Source organism: Pongo pygmaeus, chromosome X (genome assembly GCF_028885625.2).
Source record: "Pongo pygmaeus isolate AG05252 chromosome X, NHGRI_mPonPyg2-v2.0_pri, whole genome shotgun sequence".
NCBI lineage: Eukaryota > Metazoa > Chordata > Mammalia > Primates > Hominidae > Pongo > Pongo pygmaeus.
Window position 1 is genome coordinate 122,241,382 of NC_072396.2, and position 15,279 is coordinate 122,256,660.

At 40.0% G+C, this 15,279-nt stretch overlaps 1 protein-coding gene across 4 annotated transcripts in view; it reads right to left on the bottom strand.

Moving 5' to 3' along the window:
• Positions 1 to 14,355, bottom strand: part of KLHL13 (kelch like family member 13) — a 205,298-nt gene extending 190,943 nt beyond the window's left edge. For 3 of the 4 annotated variants that reach the window (XM_054472786.2, XM_054472783.2, XM_063660091.1), the window contains exon 1: positions 14,053 to 14,346. The gene's annotated coding sequence lies outside the window, so the exon portion shown is untranslated. Of the gene's footprint in view, positions 1 to 14,052 lie in introns of all 4 variants that reach the window. The other variant, XM_054472787.1, reaches the window with a different exon arrangement.
• Positions 14,356 to 15,279: the final 924 nt, after the last annotated feature.

The following is a 15,279-nucleotide window of genomic DNA, read 5'->3' on the forward strand; positions in this document are numbered from 1 at the left end:
CTTAGAAAAGAACAAAGAGAGTGCATACAATGCTGTGAGTACCTCATAGAATGAAGACAGAACTTTGTTCACCACTGCATCCCCATCACCTGGATTAAAGAAGGTACTCACCAATTTCTGTTGAATTAATTTGTGTAAAATACCGCATTTTCTCTCATTAGAGAAAGTGCTGCCCTACATAATAAGGCTAATTAAAGCTAGCGAATCTTCTTTATGTGCAGATAAAGCAGATCCCCATATAAAACAGGTAGATGGACCTAACCTACATGCAGAGTCATTCTAAACCATTTAAGACTTTACCATTTTAGGCACTGATTTAAGCAGAAAATCAAACTATTGTGAAGTAATAGTTTATGAGTATAATGTAATGGGTTCATCTGTTAAAATCAATAAATGATATATCAAGTCACAGAAAACTCAATATTCACATTACTCAAATTCCTCTCTCCTAAATGATGTGATACTTTCTCATTCAGCATGCCCCTCTTATACCAGACCAATTTGGCTTGCCTTAAATGAACAGGTTTCTAACGTCTTTTAACACAGCCCAATATCACAATGGCTTAATAACCAAAATCTAGTTGTAAGAAAAGGTAGCATCATACATATAAGCCAGAATTTCTAAATCAAGCATGCTTTTTGTTTTTAACTCCACGGCACCTGACTCTCTGACTCCAGGTGATGTCAACTGTTGAGCTTAGTGATAAAGAGGAGCTTCCACCTAATTAATATAAAGGTATGCTTAGATTTTTTATTCTAGTGACAGCAGTGCCACCTTAATTGACTTCATCCTACCTACTAGCTGTGAGATCACTACACCTTTTGCCATACACGGCAAAGCAGAAATTCCATCTATGCAAATAAAAAATTTACTTAAGATTCACAGGAAATCATTTTATCAACTCACTTTAACTTCAACTAAAACTACTTTGGCCCCTGAGTAGAAACAACCCAAGTAGATAATAGGCATTTAAAAATACCGAAAAAGTGTAAAATGACATTTCAAGATCATTATGAAAGAAAAATTCAGTAAAATTAAAAGTAAGAAAAATCATAAGAAAAAGAGAGCAACCTAAGATTAACAGATTTTAAAAGACACCTATATTCTTTAAGACATTTAATTATGTCTGAAGGTCATTTTTTAATAATAGAAAGGAAATAGTAATTATTTAGTCTGAAAGATAACACTGACTGTAGCTTATTACTTTAATGAAGACCTGGGAACAGCCTGCCTCCCCCAACACACACAGAGATATTTGGTTTGGTAACTCTCACTGGACAGAAACACAGTCCTTGACTATAAACACTAACTGTATATTTTTTGAAACCTAAATAGCTGAAAAGTCAGTGGCCGAATTTTTTTTAATTCCAGTTATTTCATACTATCTGTACACAGTATCATGGAATACATTTTATAAGACATTTTTCAGCCACATGCAGTCGCTCACACCTGTAATCCCAGCACTTTGGGAGGCCAAGGTGGGAGGACTACTTGAGCCCAGAAGTTCAAGAACAGCCTGGGCAACATACCGAGGCCTCATTTCTACTTAAAAAAAAAAAAAAAAAAATGCCAGGCATGGTGATGTGCGCCTGTGTTCCCAGCTACTCAGGAGGTTGAGGTGGAAGAAACATTTGAGCCCCAGAGGTCAAGGCTACAGTAAGCTGTGATCATGCCACTGCATTCTAGCCTGGAAAACAGAATGAAACCCTGTCTCAAAAAAAAGACATTTTCCATAACACACCACCCCAATACTATGCCCCAGCCAAAAAAATGGCGTGGAGGAGTTGCTTTTACCTCAACCATCTGTCCACTAGTAACCTATATCAGGTATAACTTTTAGAAGTAATTAAAAATATCAGTGTATACACATAAAATTTCTCAGAAATCTTTGGCTCTGGCCCACTATAGAGCATACGCAGACAAGGAGGTAGCCACTCATACTAATGGGTTTAGCAGTTTTGTTTTAAATACGAGTCTGGCTTTGCTATTTAGAACTAAGACCAATACCTTTATGACAAATACAAATATACAATCAACTTGAATTGAGAATTCAAAATTAGATCAATACATAATGCCTTGAAAGACTGTCACCGATCAAAATTAAATTCAAAGGAGGAGGAGCTCTACAGCAATTTGGAGCTAGACTGCCGAAAAACAGCATGAGGTCTGTGTTAGACTGAGCATAAATCATGAACATTTTGATAGAGAAGCAGTAGTACCAACAGACACACTAGTTCTATCCTCTTTGTGGCCACATTTGTTTCAAAACAAATTTCTCTTTTTGAGGTGATGAAAATGTTCTAAAATTGTGGTGACAGTTGCTCAGCTCTGTGAGTATACTAAACACTACTGAATTATATTACTTTAAACAGGTAAATTGTATGATGAGTGAATTATATCTTAATAAAGCCGTTAAATATTTTTTCGACACAGGATTGTGAAGTCAAAATATTGTACACAAAAACAGAGCTCTGATTAGCTGTCAGTAAAAAGATTCTCAATTTGTTTTAACCTCTAAAGTTTTTTTTCCAGTTTAAAATAAACACTCCCACACACACATACCGACACGCACCTGTGCACACACATGCACATATGTACACGTAGCTTTGGGCATTGAAATATTCAGAAATACGTTCCTTGCTTTTCAATAAGACCTCCTTTAAAAGTGCCTTCTTCAAACTATCTTTCCAACTTTAACACCCTCATCTGATCATTTCTCTGTATTTCTCTAGAATCTGTTTTCTAACATGCCTTTTTTAGATATCATGCTCTGTTATATAATGGCCTCTGTCAGAGATAGCATGAACGGAAGTGTTGTGGTTAAAAGCATAGACTCAAGAATCAGACTACATGGATTTTATTCCTAGCTCTTATACTTATTAGGTGTGTAACCACAGGCAAGTTATCCAGCGTCTATGTGCTTCAGTTTCCTCATCTGTAAAGTGGGGCTAATAATAGTTCCTACCTTATAGTATTGTTATGTGGTTTAAATGTTATCAATGCATCAGATGCACTTGGAAGGGTCCCAGGCTCATAATGAGTGCAATAATGATTTATTAGTCACTGCCTGGTTGGTAATAATATTAGTATTGGCTGATATCAAATTGACTCATGTTCTCTGTTGCCCCTGGCAAGACGGTAACCTATTTCAGGGCAGTGAATACATTTTCTCCCTCCTAGTAGAGTGCTTTACGTATAATTGCTTGTTCATAAATGTTCACGTGGATACTGTACCTATATGATACCAAAAGTACTTATAAAATTCTTACTGAATCCAAAACTCATTTTGATAAATACCAAATTGTGCAAGAAGGTGTATAGGTATAGAATGTAGGTATCACAATTACTGACATTTTGCTTTAATCCCATCAATTGAAAGGCTACAGATATTAAAGGATCCTTTGGTCTAAAGAGCTTTTTTTTTTTTTTTTTTTTTTTTTTTTTTTGAGATGGAGTCTCGCTCTGTCACCCAGGCTGGAGTGCAGTAGTGCGATCTCAGCTTACTGCAAGCTCCACCTCCCAGGTTCACACCATTCTCCTGCCTCAGCCTCCCGAGTAGCTGGGACTACAGGTGCCTGCCACCGCGCCCGGCTATTTTTTTTTTTCTTTTTGTATTTTTAGCAGAACGGGGTTTCACCATGGTCTCGATCTCCTGACCTCATGATCCGCCCGCTTTGGCCTCCCAAAGTGCTATTACAGGCATGAGCCACCGCGCCCGGCCAAGAGCTTTTTATATCATTAATACAAAAGCATTGGATTAGAAACTAAAGGCCTACTCTTAGCTCCACCTCACAGGATGTAACCCTTCTGCAATTTACTTGAACTCACTGTGCATATTCCACAGGAATAAACAGAATAAGGACAGTTAATCATGCTTCAAAAGAAAGATGCTCTAAAAATAAAGGGTATTATCTTTATTTAAGGTTTGAGCTAATGACCTAATGGTAGAGTAAGTCTAATTTTTCTAAAAAATATATAAATTTGAATATTGTCTTTTTATCATCAAATGATACTGAGAATGATCACTATTTATAAATGTAGGTATCACTGCTAATAAATAATATATTTCATCAATATAGTTAGCTAAGCTTTTCAAGCACTTGAATATACATTATCTTAATAACAGTCACGAAAACCTGTGAATATATAGTATATGACCAATATGTTACCTGGTCTTTTCCCCTTCTGTGCACCTGTGGCATTTCATAACCAAGGATTATCTGTCTCATCACTTGTCTGACATTGGAACTAAAGGGCATCATGTAAGAAAGTAGGAAAGGTAGATTCACATACTTTCAACTTAAAAGATTAGTCTATCCCTCTAACACCTAAAGCTGTTCTCAATACTCCATTTAGACTTATCCATTCATTTATCAAAGGTACTATCAAACTTTTATCTTCTCTTAGAGTATTATTTGATTTGCTATTACAGTAACCATGATAAAAACTTGAAATAACCATAACAACTCAAAATCCATAGAAAGACATTATTCGCAACAGAATTATTCCTCTTCCCAATGGCTTAACTATTACAAATGCTTCAGTATTTTCTTCTTTGGGGACTTAAAATCTGGAACAATTAGAGATAAATCAGAAAAATGTGTGACCTCTGTGATTATCAGAAAACCAAATGTTTTCATGTTTAAAAGATAACATTGTTTATAGTACACATTATCCTGCATATCCCTTTTCCTTCAAAATGGATATTAAAGTTTAAAATCCTATTAAACCAAACAGTATCACATTTAAATATATATTGGGTTAATTGTATTAAAAACTGACATTTTTCTTGGAAGCGATGTGATGCCATATTTGAGTAAGTAATAAGCCAACATTCACCATAAACTTTCTTGTCTGCCAGAAAACTAGTGTTACTTCTAAACAGTCTACTCACCATTTACGAGATGCACATTCGAAAAATAGCATTCCAGCTAGGATTAAGACAATATAAACAAAGAAGACACACAATTTCCCCTCACATTTCTGCTTCATATATGATTGGCCAAGGTCCTATAGTATTCTCCAAGTTATCAACTAATTTAGCCGCAAATCTATGAAAATAGTCAATAATAAGTATAGTTATATTTCATATGTGGCTTAAGTGTGCTTAGCACTCTACACGCATTATTAATTTAATACTTAAACTAGATGAGATAGTTTACAAGGGAGATAAACAAGGCTCAGAGAGGTGAAGCAAGTTGCCCAACAAAAGGCAGTCAGGATTTGAACCCAAGCCTATGATTCCAGGGTTCAAGATCATAGCCATTAAGCTCTACTGCCTTTCCACTAAGAAAATATCTGAGAGTGAGGCCAGGTGCAGTGGCTCATGTCTGTAATCCCAGCAAACTGGGAGGCTGAGGCAGGAGGATTGCTTGAGCCCAGGACTAGCCTGAGCAACATGGTGAAACCCTGTCTCTACAAAAAATACATAAAATTAGCCAGGCGTGGTGGCATGCACCTGTAGTCCCAACTACTTGGGAGGCTGAGGTGGGAAGATCACTTGAACTTGGGAGGTTGAAGCTGTAGTAAGCCTTGACTTTGCACCACTGCACTCTAGCCTGAGTGACAGAATGAGACCCTGTCTTAAAAGAAAAATGAAACATCCAAGAGTGGAACAGAAAACTTTGTTGAAATGAAGTGATCTTTAGAAATGTATCACCATTTTTTTAAAAGTGGGACCAAGAAAGAAAACTCTACAAACTACAAGCAAAACTCTTATCTCCTTTTACAGAATAGACTGTAAAAGCACTTCACATGTAGACGATAAAGACCATCCACTAATCACAATCCTCTATACCCATGTCCTTACAAGCTTTGAGCAGTAACACAACAATATAACAATGTCGGGCCCTGTGAACTATGTCTGGCATCGAACAACGACAATGAAAGTGGGACTGCAATAATGAAAATCAGTTGAAAGATTTAGTGTTTGACTTACTCCATTTACTTTCACCCCCTTTCTTCACTTGCCTTTTTCTTCTTCATCTTTCTCATCTGGAGCAAATTAAACCATCACGTTGTAACAGGCATTCCTCCAGTGCTCTGCTGGCCTATTTTCAAAACCATCTCAAACTGTAGAAACCTTTTATCAACCTCAAAGCACATAATCCTTGACAACTTTCTTCTAGTATTAACTATTTCAGTGGCCAGCAATTAACAAACCAATTTGTATACTATGTTGTAAATGAAAGCAGCTTTAAAGTTAGCAAAAGTGAACTTCAAATCAGTGAGACAGGCAAATGTGCACAGAACAAGGCAAAGCTTTGACACCATGAACTGTGCTGCTTTAAGTTTGTGGTCCTTGTGTTCTAATAACCTCTAGCCTTTTTAAAAATTTTTTTTAATTTTTTTTTTTTGAGACAGGGTCTCACTCTGTCACCCAGACTGAAGAGCAGTGGTGTGATTGTAGCCCACAGCAACCTCGAACTCCTGGGCTCAAGGGATCCTCCTGCCTAAACCTCCCGAGTAGCTGAGACTATAGGCGTGTGCCTCCATGCCCAGCTAATTTTTAAATTTTTTTTTGTTCTTATAGAGACAGAGTCTCGCTTTGTTGCCCAGGATGGTCTTGAACTCCTGGGCTCAAGCAATGCTCCTGCCTAGGCATCCCAAAGTGTTGGGATAACAGGAGTGAGCCACTGCGTCTGGCCTGATAACCTCTATTCTGAAGATATCATTCCCTAGGCAGGTCCTTCATAGTCACTCTTAGCCATTACCCACCAACATTAAAAACTCTGTAAGAACTCAACACGTTTAGATTTAGACCATTAGACCAAGGGTAACCAACATGTACCTTTGAAATTGCGCAACAGAGAAAAACATTTATGTCCATTAACTTTTCCACAGGTCATCATGGGAATTTACGGCTATGAAAATGTTTGGGTGTTTGACTAAAAGAACAGATTCGGGCAGTACAGCACCACCTCAGTGCTTTCCAAAGGGTCATCTCAGGGTTACCACAGCTACCCTTGCAAGCAGAGACTTTCTCTGAAATATTGGGGTTTGCCTCAAATTTTCTATGAATATTGCATTCTAAGGCAGAATGTATCTGAATTTGTTTAAAGATTTTTAAATAGCTACCAGTTAATGTTCCCCTAAATCTCTGTGTAAAACAGATGCTTCAAGAAAATACAAGCTGCTTTATTTTGTGGCTCCTGGGCGCACTACCTTGTCACCACCCTGCTCAATCAGTACATGTGCTCTACTTTGAAGGACCCAAAGTAATGGAAAGAGCACTAGACAGAGATTCTATTTGTTTAGACTAGCACAATGCTTGGAATATAATAGGCACTTAATAAGTATTTGTTGAATGAATTGGCAGAATAGTTTCAAGGACTAGTTTTCAACTGCAAGAAAATTGCAGAAAAAATCCTTTGAGACATGTAATTACTGGCAACCCCACAAAACCAAAGGAAAAAAAAAAACAGGCCAGGTACGGTGGCTCATGCCTGTAATCCCAATACTTTGGGAGGCCACAGCATGAGGATCACTTGAGGCCAGGGGTTCAACACCAGCCTAGGCAACATAGTGAGACTTCATCTCTACCAAAAACAAAAACTTAAGAAAATACACCTATTGTATATTGGTAAAGAACAAGAAAATCCATGTTGTTTTAGTTTAGTTGGAAAGGAAAAGGCTGTCAAGATGTTATACAAAGATAATACTGAGGGGGGTTGTATTAGGATAATTAAAACCCAATTCACATCGTGGACGCTAAGAAGAGTTTTCAATTAACTCTTGGGTTTTCCTTTGCATATTTTTTGTCTTAATGATGTCAAGTTTACAGAGGAAAATAAAGAATTGTAACGCACACTCATGTCCCCATGTAACCATGCAGGGCGCTGGGGCTAAGGAGGGTCAGGAATCATGTCTCACATTTGTTTTCTACCTTTCTCTTTTCTTTTTTTTTTTTTTTTTTTGAAACTGAGTCTCACTCTGTCACCAGGCTGGAGTGCAGTGGCACGATCTTGGCTCACTGCAACCTCCAACTCCCTGGCTCAAGTGATTCTCCTGCCTCAGCCTCCCAAGTAGCTGGGATTACAGGCACATGCCACCACGCCCAGCTCATTTTTGTATTTTTAGTAGAGACAGGGTTTCACCATGTTGGTCAGGATGGTCTCGATCTCCTGACCTTATCATCCGCCCGCCTTGGCCTCCCAAAGTGCTGGGATTACAGGCGTGAGCCACCATGCCCGGCCTTCTCTTGCTCTTAATACAGATTTCTATACACATTAGCAGTTCAATAAATGTTCAACAACTGCAAAAAATAAGTGTCTAATCACATTAAATAAGTTCTTAACTGAATTTCTTACCCCCACCCCCACAAAAGACTCTCTTGTGCTAAAGAAGCATAGGCTGGTTTAAACAACAACAGAAAAACAAAAACTAAACTGCTCTGAATGGTACCAGATGAGAGTACTAACAGACGAGTCTTGGCTCATTTCAATTACATGACCCTGCCATATCTATTTTCCTATGACATGAGAACCACACAGCCAGTCCTCTATTCACAGAGTTATTGCATGAGTAAATCAGTATATATTTACATGGTAACTATTATGAGCAAGCTATTGGGAAACATAAAGTAGTTTATTTACCTCCCTAATCTCCACCACCCACAGGAACAACATACTATGTGCAAGGCCCTGATTTAAGCAGTTTACTGCAAGGTGGACAATCTCATTGAAAAATCTTGGTGCCAGATGTGTTTCTGAATTTAGAAATGTCCAGACCTTTAGACAGGAAATATACTTCATATACCATATGTTATGTAATACACCATTAGGGTCTATGGTGCAACCCCATAAACATATTAGTAATTCTATAGCAAAACAAAATAAAGATCAACATTAAGTAGAATAAAGACTATAAATACCCTATGTCAGTTTAAGTCAGGTTTTGCCACCACATGAGTTTTGGCATCTAAGTTACCAAATAAAATCTTTTTCAGTTTTCAGAGCTTTAGAAATTTAAAAATTGCAAACAAATTGTGGGCCTAGGCCGGGGGAGGTGGTTCATGCCTGCAATCCCAGCACTTTGGGAGCCCGAGGTGGGTGGATCACCTGAGGTCAAGAGTTTGAAACCAGCCTCGCCAACATGGTGAAACCCTGTCTCTACTCAAAATAAAAAGTTAGGCCGGGAGCAGTGGCTCACGCCTGTAATCCCAACACTTTGGGAGGCCGAGGCAGGTGGATCACGAGGTCAGAAGATTGAGACCATCCTGGCTAACATGGTGAAACCCTGTCTCTATTAAAAATACAAAAAATTAGCCTGGCGTGGTGGCACGCACCTGTAGTCCCAGCTACTCGGGAGGCTGAGGTAGGAGAATCGCTTGAACCCGGGAGGCAGAGGTTGCAGTGAGCCGAGATCATGCCACTGCACTCCAGCCTGAACGATAGAGCAAGAGAGTGAGACTCCATCTAAAAAAAAAAAAAAGAAGAAAAAAGAAAAAAGAAAAGTGGGCCTAGCTAATTCATGTAATCTTTGCAAGTACCGTAACAGGCAAGTTCTATTATCCCTTTTTTACATATGAGATAACTGAGGTACAGGGAGGTTTACTGACTCACCCAGTGTCCCACAACTATTAAGTCTCCTAGCTGGAATTGAAACCTAGGTGGCCTAGCTCCAGAGCTTGAGCTCTTAACAAGTATGCTCTACAGCCTCTCTCAGAAACCACTTCGGAACACCAAACACGTAAAAAGTAAAACAGTATTAAATGATCTAATATCAAAAAATTAATAGGAGAAACATCACAAGACAGCATTTATTCATTATTCAATAACTATTTATAAAGTGCATACCATGTGCTGGGTGCTCAGAATACAACAATGAGCAAACCAGATAAGGTCTAGGTCGCCTTCATGAAGCCAGAGGCAAGTGGGGAGATGGCCAGGCATCAAATAAGCATAATTATGACACAACAGGGCAAGTGTGTGACTGCTGTTCACCTTCAGAGGGGGAGATCTAGTTCAATGGGGAATAGTGTAATAGGACCTGGGATTTGAAATGACAAAAAAGAAAGGCATGGCATCCATTTGACAAGCACCTACTGTGCACCTACTCTATGCCAGGAATAATGCTAAGCACAAAAGTTCCAAACTGGGGAAAATCAGTTTAAACCAATAGAGATTTGTGAAAGGGAATAATAAGGACATATGGGAAAGTAGGCTGGGATCAAATCAAGTTGATCCTGCAGGCACTGATGAAGGTTATTTTGCAGGTTATTCCCCCACAATATTAGGATTTACTCCTATGGAATGTCAATAATCATCTGCATTCCTATTTGAGACCAACTAGACCTCAAAGCTGGATTGCTTTCAAGGAAGGGCTTAGGACAATAAATTCATTTAAGCCTCAGGAAACACAGTAACCCTAATCTCTCAAGGAATAAAGGTATGGCCATTTGAAAATGTTGGAGAGGCAACAGGTAAAAGAAAATGATAAGCCCTTCTTAAAATTCCAAAGGCCCTTTCTAAAACCTAGGTTATTCCTTTATACAAAATAAAATTTCCAACCTTCCAAAGGAAACATATTTCCATGAGAAAATAAGATATCATTCTTTGAAAAATAAATTCTTAAGTTGAACAATGATCTGATTTTTAATAAAGTTGGTGACAACTTACCTTGTAGCACAAGTCACAATGTGACAGTGGAAAGTAAACTGCCTTTTAACATACTCACCTCAGTGTTCCTATTCCCCCATCCCCTTACCTAAACAGAGTAGAGGAACCGAATTACATGATTATTTAGCATACTGATCATAGAGATTTTTTTATTCTCAGGTATTAATATAAATGACTGAATGAGTAGATATTCTATTTATCCTCTGCAAAACATTTTTTTTAATTTCCCTGGATAATTTTTTTAAGCCAATGACGTTCCCCAGGAAAGACTCTTCAGTGGCTTCCTATTGTTCTGAGAATCAAACCCAAATTCTTTCTCAGGACCTCCAAGTCCTATTTATCTGTTATTGAGCTGCTTCTAGGCTCTGTAACATCTTCTTTAATCACTACCAGCTCACTAGGATCCAGCCATGCTGGCTTGCTTTCTGATCTTCAAAAACGCCAAGTCTCTTTTTCCCCCCCTCAAGGCCTTGGCTCTTACTCTTCTCTCTGCAAGAATGTTATCTCGGGAATGTTCTCCCAGATCCTGACAAGGTAGGCCTGTTCTCTCTTCTCTTTCAGGTCTCTGCTCAATCATCTTCTCTGAGAGGCCTCTTCTGACTTCCCACACTAAAGTAGGCCCTTCCTAGTTATCTGTATCATATTCCCCTACTTATTTTCATTGCTCTTACCACAGTCTATAAGGATCTTCTTCATTTGTTTGCTTGTTTATTGTCTGTATTCTCTGGTAGAATATAAGCACTGTGATACTCCACAAGAGCAAAGATCATGCCTTATAAGGTTTATCACTGTGCCTAACACAGGGCCTTGGCACACAAGTACCCAGTAGATTTTGTAAAATGAATTAGTAAATGAATGAATGATACATAAAAACCTGATTGTTATGAATATCAGTAACTTGAGAAAGCCTTTTTATAATTTTGAGATATTTTCTCTAGGGCTATTCATTTCTCTACAGTCTTTCCACATTTTCTGAAATAATTCCTGGAAATTTGTTGTATTATTTCATAGCAATAAAAATACATCGGTTTCAATCAGTGGATTTAAGAAAAAAAAATTTTCAAGAGGTTTTAGTGGTTTATCAAACATCAATAAAAATCAAACAATTTGAAAATTGGTCAGTCTCATTTCACTACTGCAAGTCAAATTACATGAAGAAGCATAATTTGAAATGTAAATAAAATGAGAAAGAAGATAATCCAATAAGTAAGTGCAGTTACATTTAGTAATATCAGAAATATCCAGTCTGATAACCTCTAGGTGTACCAGATGGACTATCAAACACATATTGAGTCATATTGAAGATTCAGAGCAAAATGCTTATGGCTAACTCACATCCATCTTTACTCTTCTCCTGGCAAATATAAATAGTCTTACTATGCAATCACATCAGCAGCAATCTTAGCTTAGATTTTGTATCAATAATAAGCATGAAAAGAAAAAAGTAAGAAAATAGTATAAACTCTTTTCCTTGAAAAAGTTGTAAGTTTTTATGTATTTTGAGAATGGTTTGCTAAGAAAATTACAGATTTAGAAAGGTGGGCCTATTAGAATAAGTACCCTTTCCCTACTACATTCCATTTTTTAATAAACCCCAAGTAAACTCAGGAATTTACCAAATCAATTGGGAAACTACAAATCATCTGCAAGTTATCTAACTAAATTGATAAGCAATAGGCTTTACTTTTCTTGTGAAAACTACTTTCTTCAGAACATCAACTAAGCCTTATATAATCACACTACACTTTTTGAAGTGTGCTTATAAAAATGGCAGATTGAAAACCTTGGGCTTTTTAATAATTGAAGCTCTTATTTATCTGTTTTTTAAATACATCATTTGATGTTGCAGCAGAAACTACTCTCATCTCACTGCCATAAGAAGTGCTACCAGGACAGTGAAATTTAGCCATTATCTTCATTCACAACCTGGTTTCTTCTGAGATTGCTGCCAATTAGTGCACACTGTGTCAATGACAACACTTGGTCAGACATCAGGCAAAGAACTCTTTTACCATTAAGTATGAGGATATTAATAAGAACTTGCAGTTAAGGGAGCTAATATTTTTAGATGTAAAATGATGTCATAAATGCTGAATTATTTCATTTTTCTCAGTTTTTAAATTTGAACACTAGATACAGTCTATTTCCAAAAACACAGCTGCATATGTCAGCATATGCTTGTTCACTGGTATTTGCCTCCACTTTGTGCTTCTCCATTCAGCTTTCTTCACACACTAATTGCAGTATGAAAGTGAGCAAATGAACCTCAGTATGGGAGCTAACACCACAACTACATGGGGAGAAAGCGATATCGCTAAGAGTGAGTAGTCTTTTTTGTAACTACGTGGTTTTAAAATATGCTGCTTTTAGAGGGTTTATACAAACATGAAATCTACTGTTAAGAAACTGTGGCTTCAAAAAAAAAAAAAAAAAAAAAAGCAGGTGCCCTCCAGAGACAGTTTTAAATTCCAGCGTCTCTTAGTCTCCATTCAATGTGCTTAGTTACCAGCCTATGCTAACTTGAGCGACTTTATCCCAAACCACTAAAGTCCTCTGACTACATTAAAACGATTAACATTCTAGTTTACAATTAGAGAAATGGAGCCAGGCATCACAATTCCCACCAATCCTCTCTCTCAGGCCTGCTCAGCAGCCAGGGAAGAATCAGATTTAGGACCATATACGAAGACTGGGTATCAACATATATACATACGTTTTAAGTGGCTATTGTTCTTGGACTAAGTTAATGAAACCTAGAAAGAAACTTTAAAGTTCCCTATTTGATATTTACTAAGGCTATTTAGTGAAGGAATGATCTCATCACTTTCAGTAAACTGTAGCCTAGACTATAAGCCTCCAAGAAAATCATTAGTCAACTGTAATTAAACAAACAAACCAACAAAAAAGTCAAAATATTCAGAGCTGAAGACATTCAGAGCTAAGTTAAAAGCTTCGAGGAAGAAGAGGAGTGTGCTCCTGACTTGGGAGCCAGCAGAGGAGCCTCCTAAGTTAGAAGATTCTGAAGGAGAGATGGATTAGGAGGCACAAAGCAGAAACTGTTAGAGGGCAAGAGACAGTAGGGCTGGGGCGAGCAGCGGGACCCCAGACCGTCAGGGCAGCAACAGCGAGGCCCAGAGGAGAAGATCTTGGAGAGATGACAAAGAAGCACAGGAAAGCCGGGTTCTGGGGTCCTAGAAGAACCCAGGCGTCCGACGGAGCCAGAGGGACCGGCAGAAAGGGATGCGAAGGTGTAAGGATGAGGGCGCGCACCAGCACGCGGGAGAAAAAGAGGGGGCGGCGGGCAAAACGAAGCTGGTTCCCTGCTCCTCTGCCCCTGGTACAGATCGCAACTCCTCGCCGCGCACTGCGCAGCGCCGGGTCCGAAGGCAGGGAAGCGGCTGGAGCCCCTGTGACTTCAGGACCCTGCCTCACCTTGCTCGCCGCGTCCTGACGTCCCGCCGCTTGTCCGCCGGGTGCTGCGCTCCGAGGGCCAAAGAGGGAGTCGCGCGGCGCAGCCGGGGCTCCCTCCTGCTGCGAGGCACCAGCACCCGCACCTTCGCACCCTCTGCTCGCCCCGACCACTTCACCCTGTCCTGGCGCAGGCGGAGAGCACGGACCCTAACCCGAATGCCGCTCCAGTTATTTTCAAAAGTCCCCGTTCCAGGCTTCCCGGGAATAGGAGCTGAGCTACTGCGGCCGCAGCGGCAGAGCCTCCGCCTGACCTCACCAGGGTGTGCGGGGGCTGCTGAGGGAGGGGGGCGGGAACCCAGTTGGGGAGGGAGGGGGCAGTGGGGGGGGGAGCGCGCGGGCGGTGGAAACATGGCGGCGGGGGTGGCCCCGGCGGCGCCTGCGCGGGAGGCAGGGTGGTGGGGAGCTGGGGCTAGGACAGTGTGTGGGGTCCGAACGGAACTCCCAGGCTGTAGCCAAAGCGTGACAGGGCCGGACCCTGAAGCTGAATGACCGATAAGTGGCCCTCACGCCTCCGAAACCGGGAGGCTCGGGTGTGAGCCCACATGGCTTCTAGTGCCGGGAGGCAGAAAAAGTGAAAAGTGTCAAGTATCCAGGGACAACCGTGCAGCCGCCCCGGGTTAGCCACTCCAAGGAGGTCTACCCGTGCATTCTGCCAGCCGTGGCCTCGGCCTCCTCATAGTCACGGCGGGGCCCGAGCAAAGGGTGTGCTCTGGAAGCGGTGCCACCTCACCTCAATGGGGCCCACGTCTCAAAATAAGCCTGACCCAGGCTCTCACACAAATATCACTCTTCTAGTGGGATAAGCGCTTCATCCCTCCCCCTCCCTGCTGCAGTACACAACATTAAGAAAGAGGAAGGATAAAAACTACAAATAACAGTTTAACATTTTACTGAGCGTCTGCTAGGAACCAAGCACTGAAGCATCAACTTACCTAATTCACAGCTACTCTATAAGTTACACACTATTGTCTCCATTTTACAAGTGACAAAACTGAGGTGTATAGGTTAAGCAAGTTGCCAGAGGTTACATAAATAGTAAGTGGCAGAGCGAGGCTCAGGATCACAAGCGGTGTGATTCTGGCACCCAGGCTCTTAACCACTATGCAAACTGCTTCCAAACTCTGGTGGGACTGCTCTTCTAGGTCAGAATCTTGATTCTGCTCTATCAGCCTAGCCCCCAAAAAAACC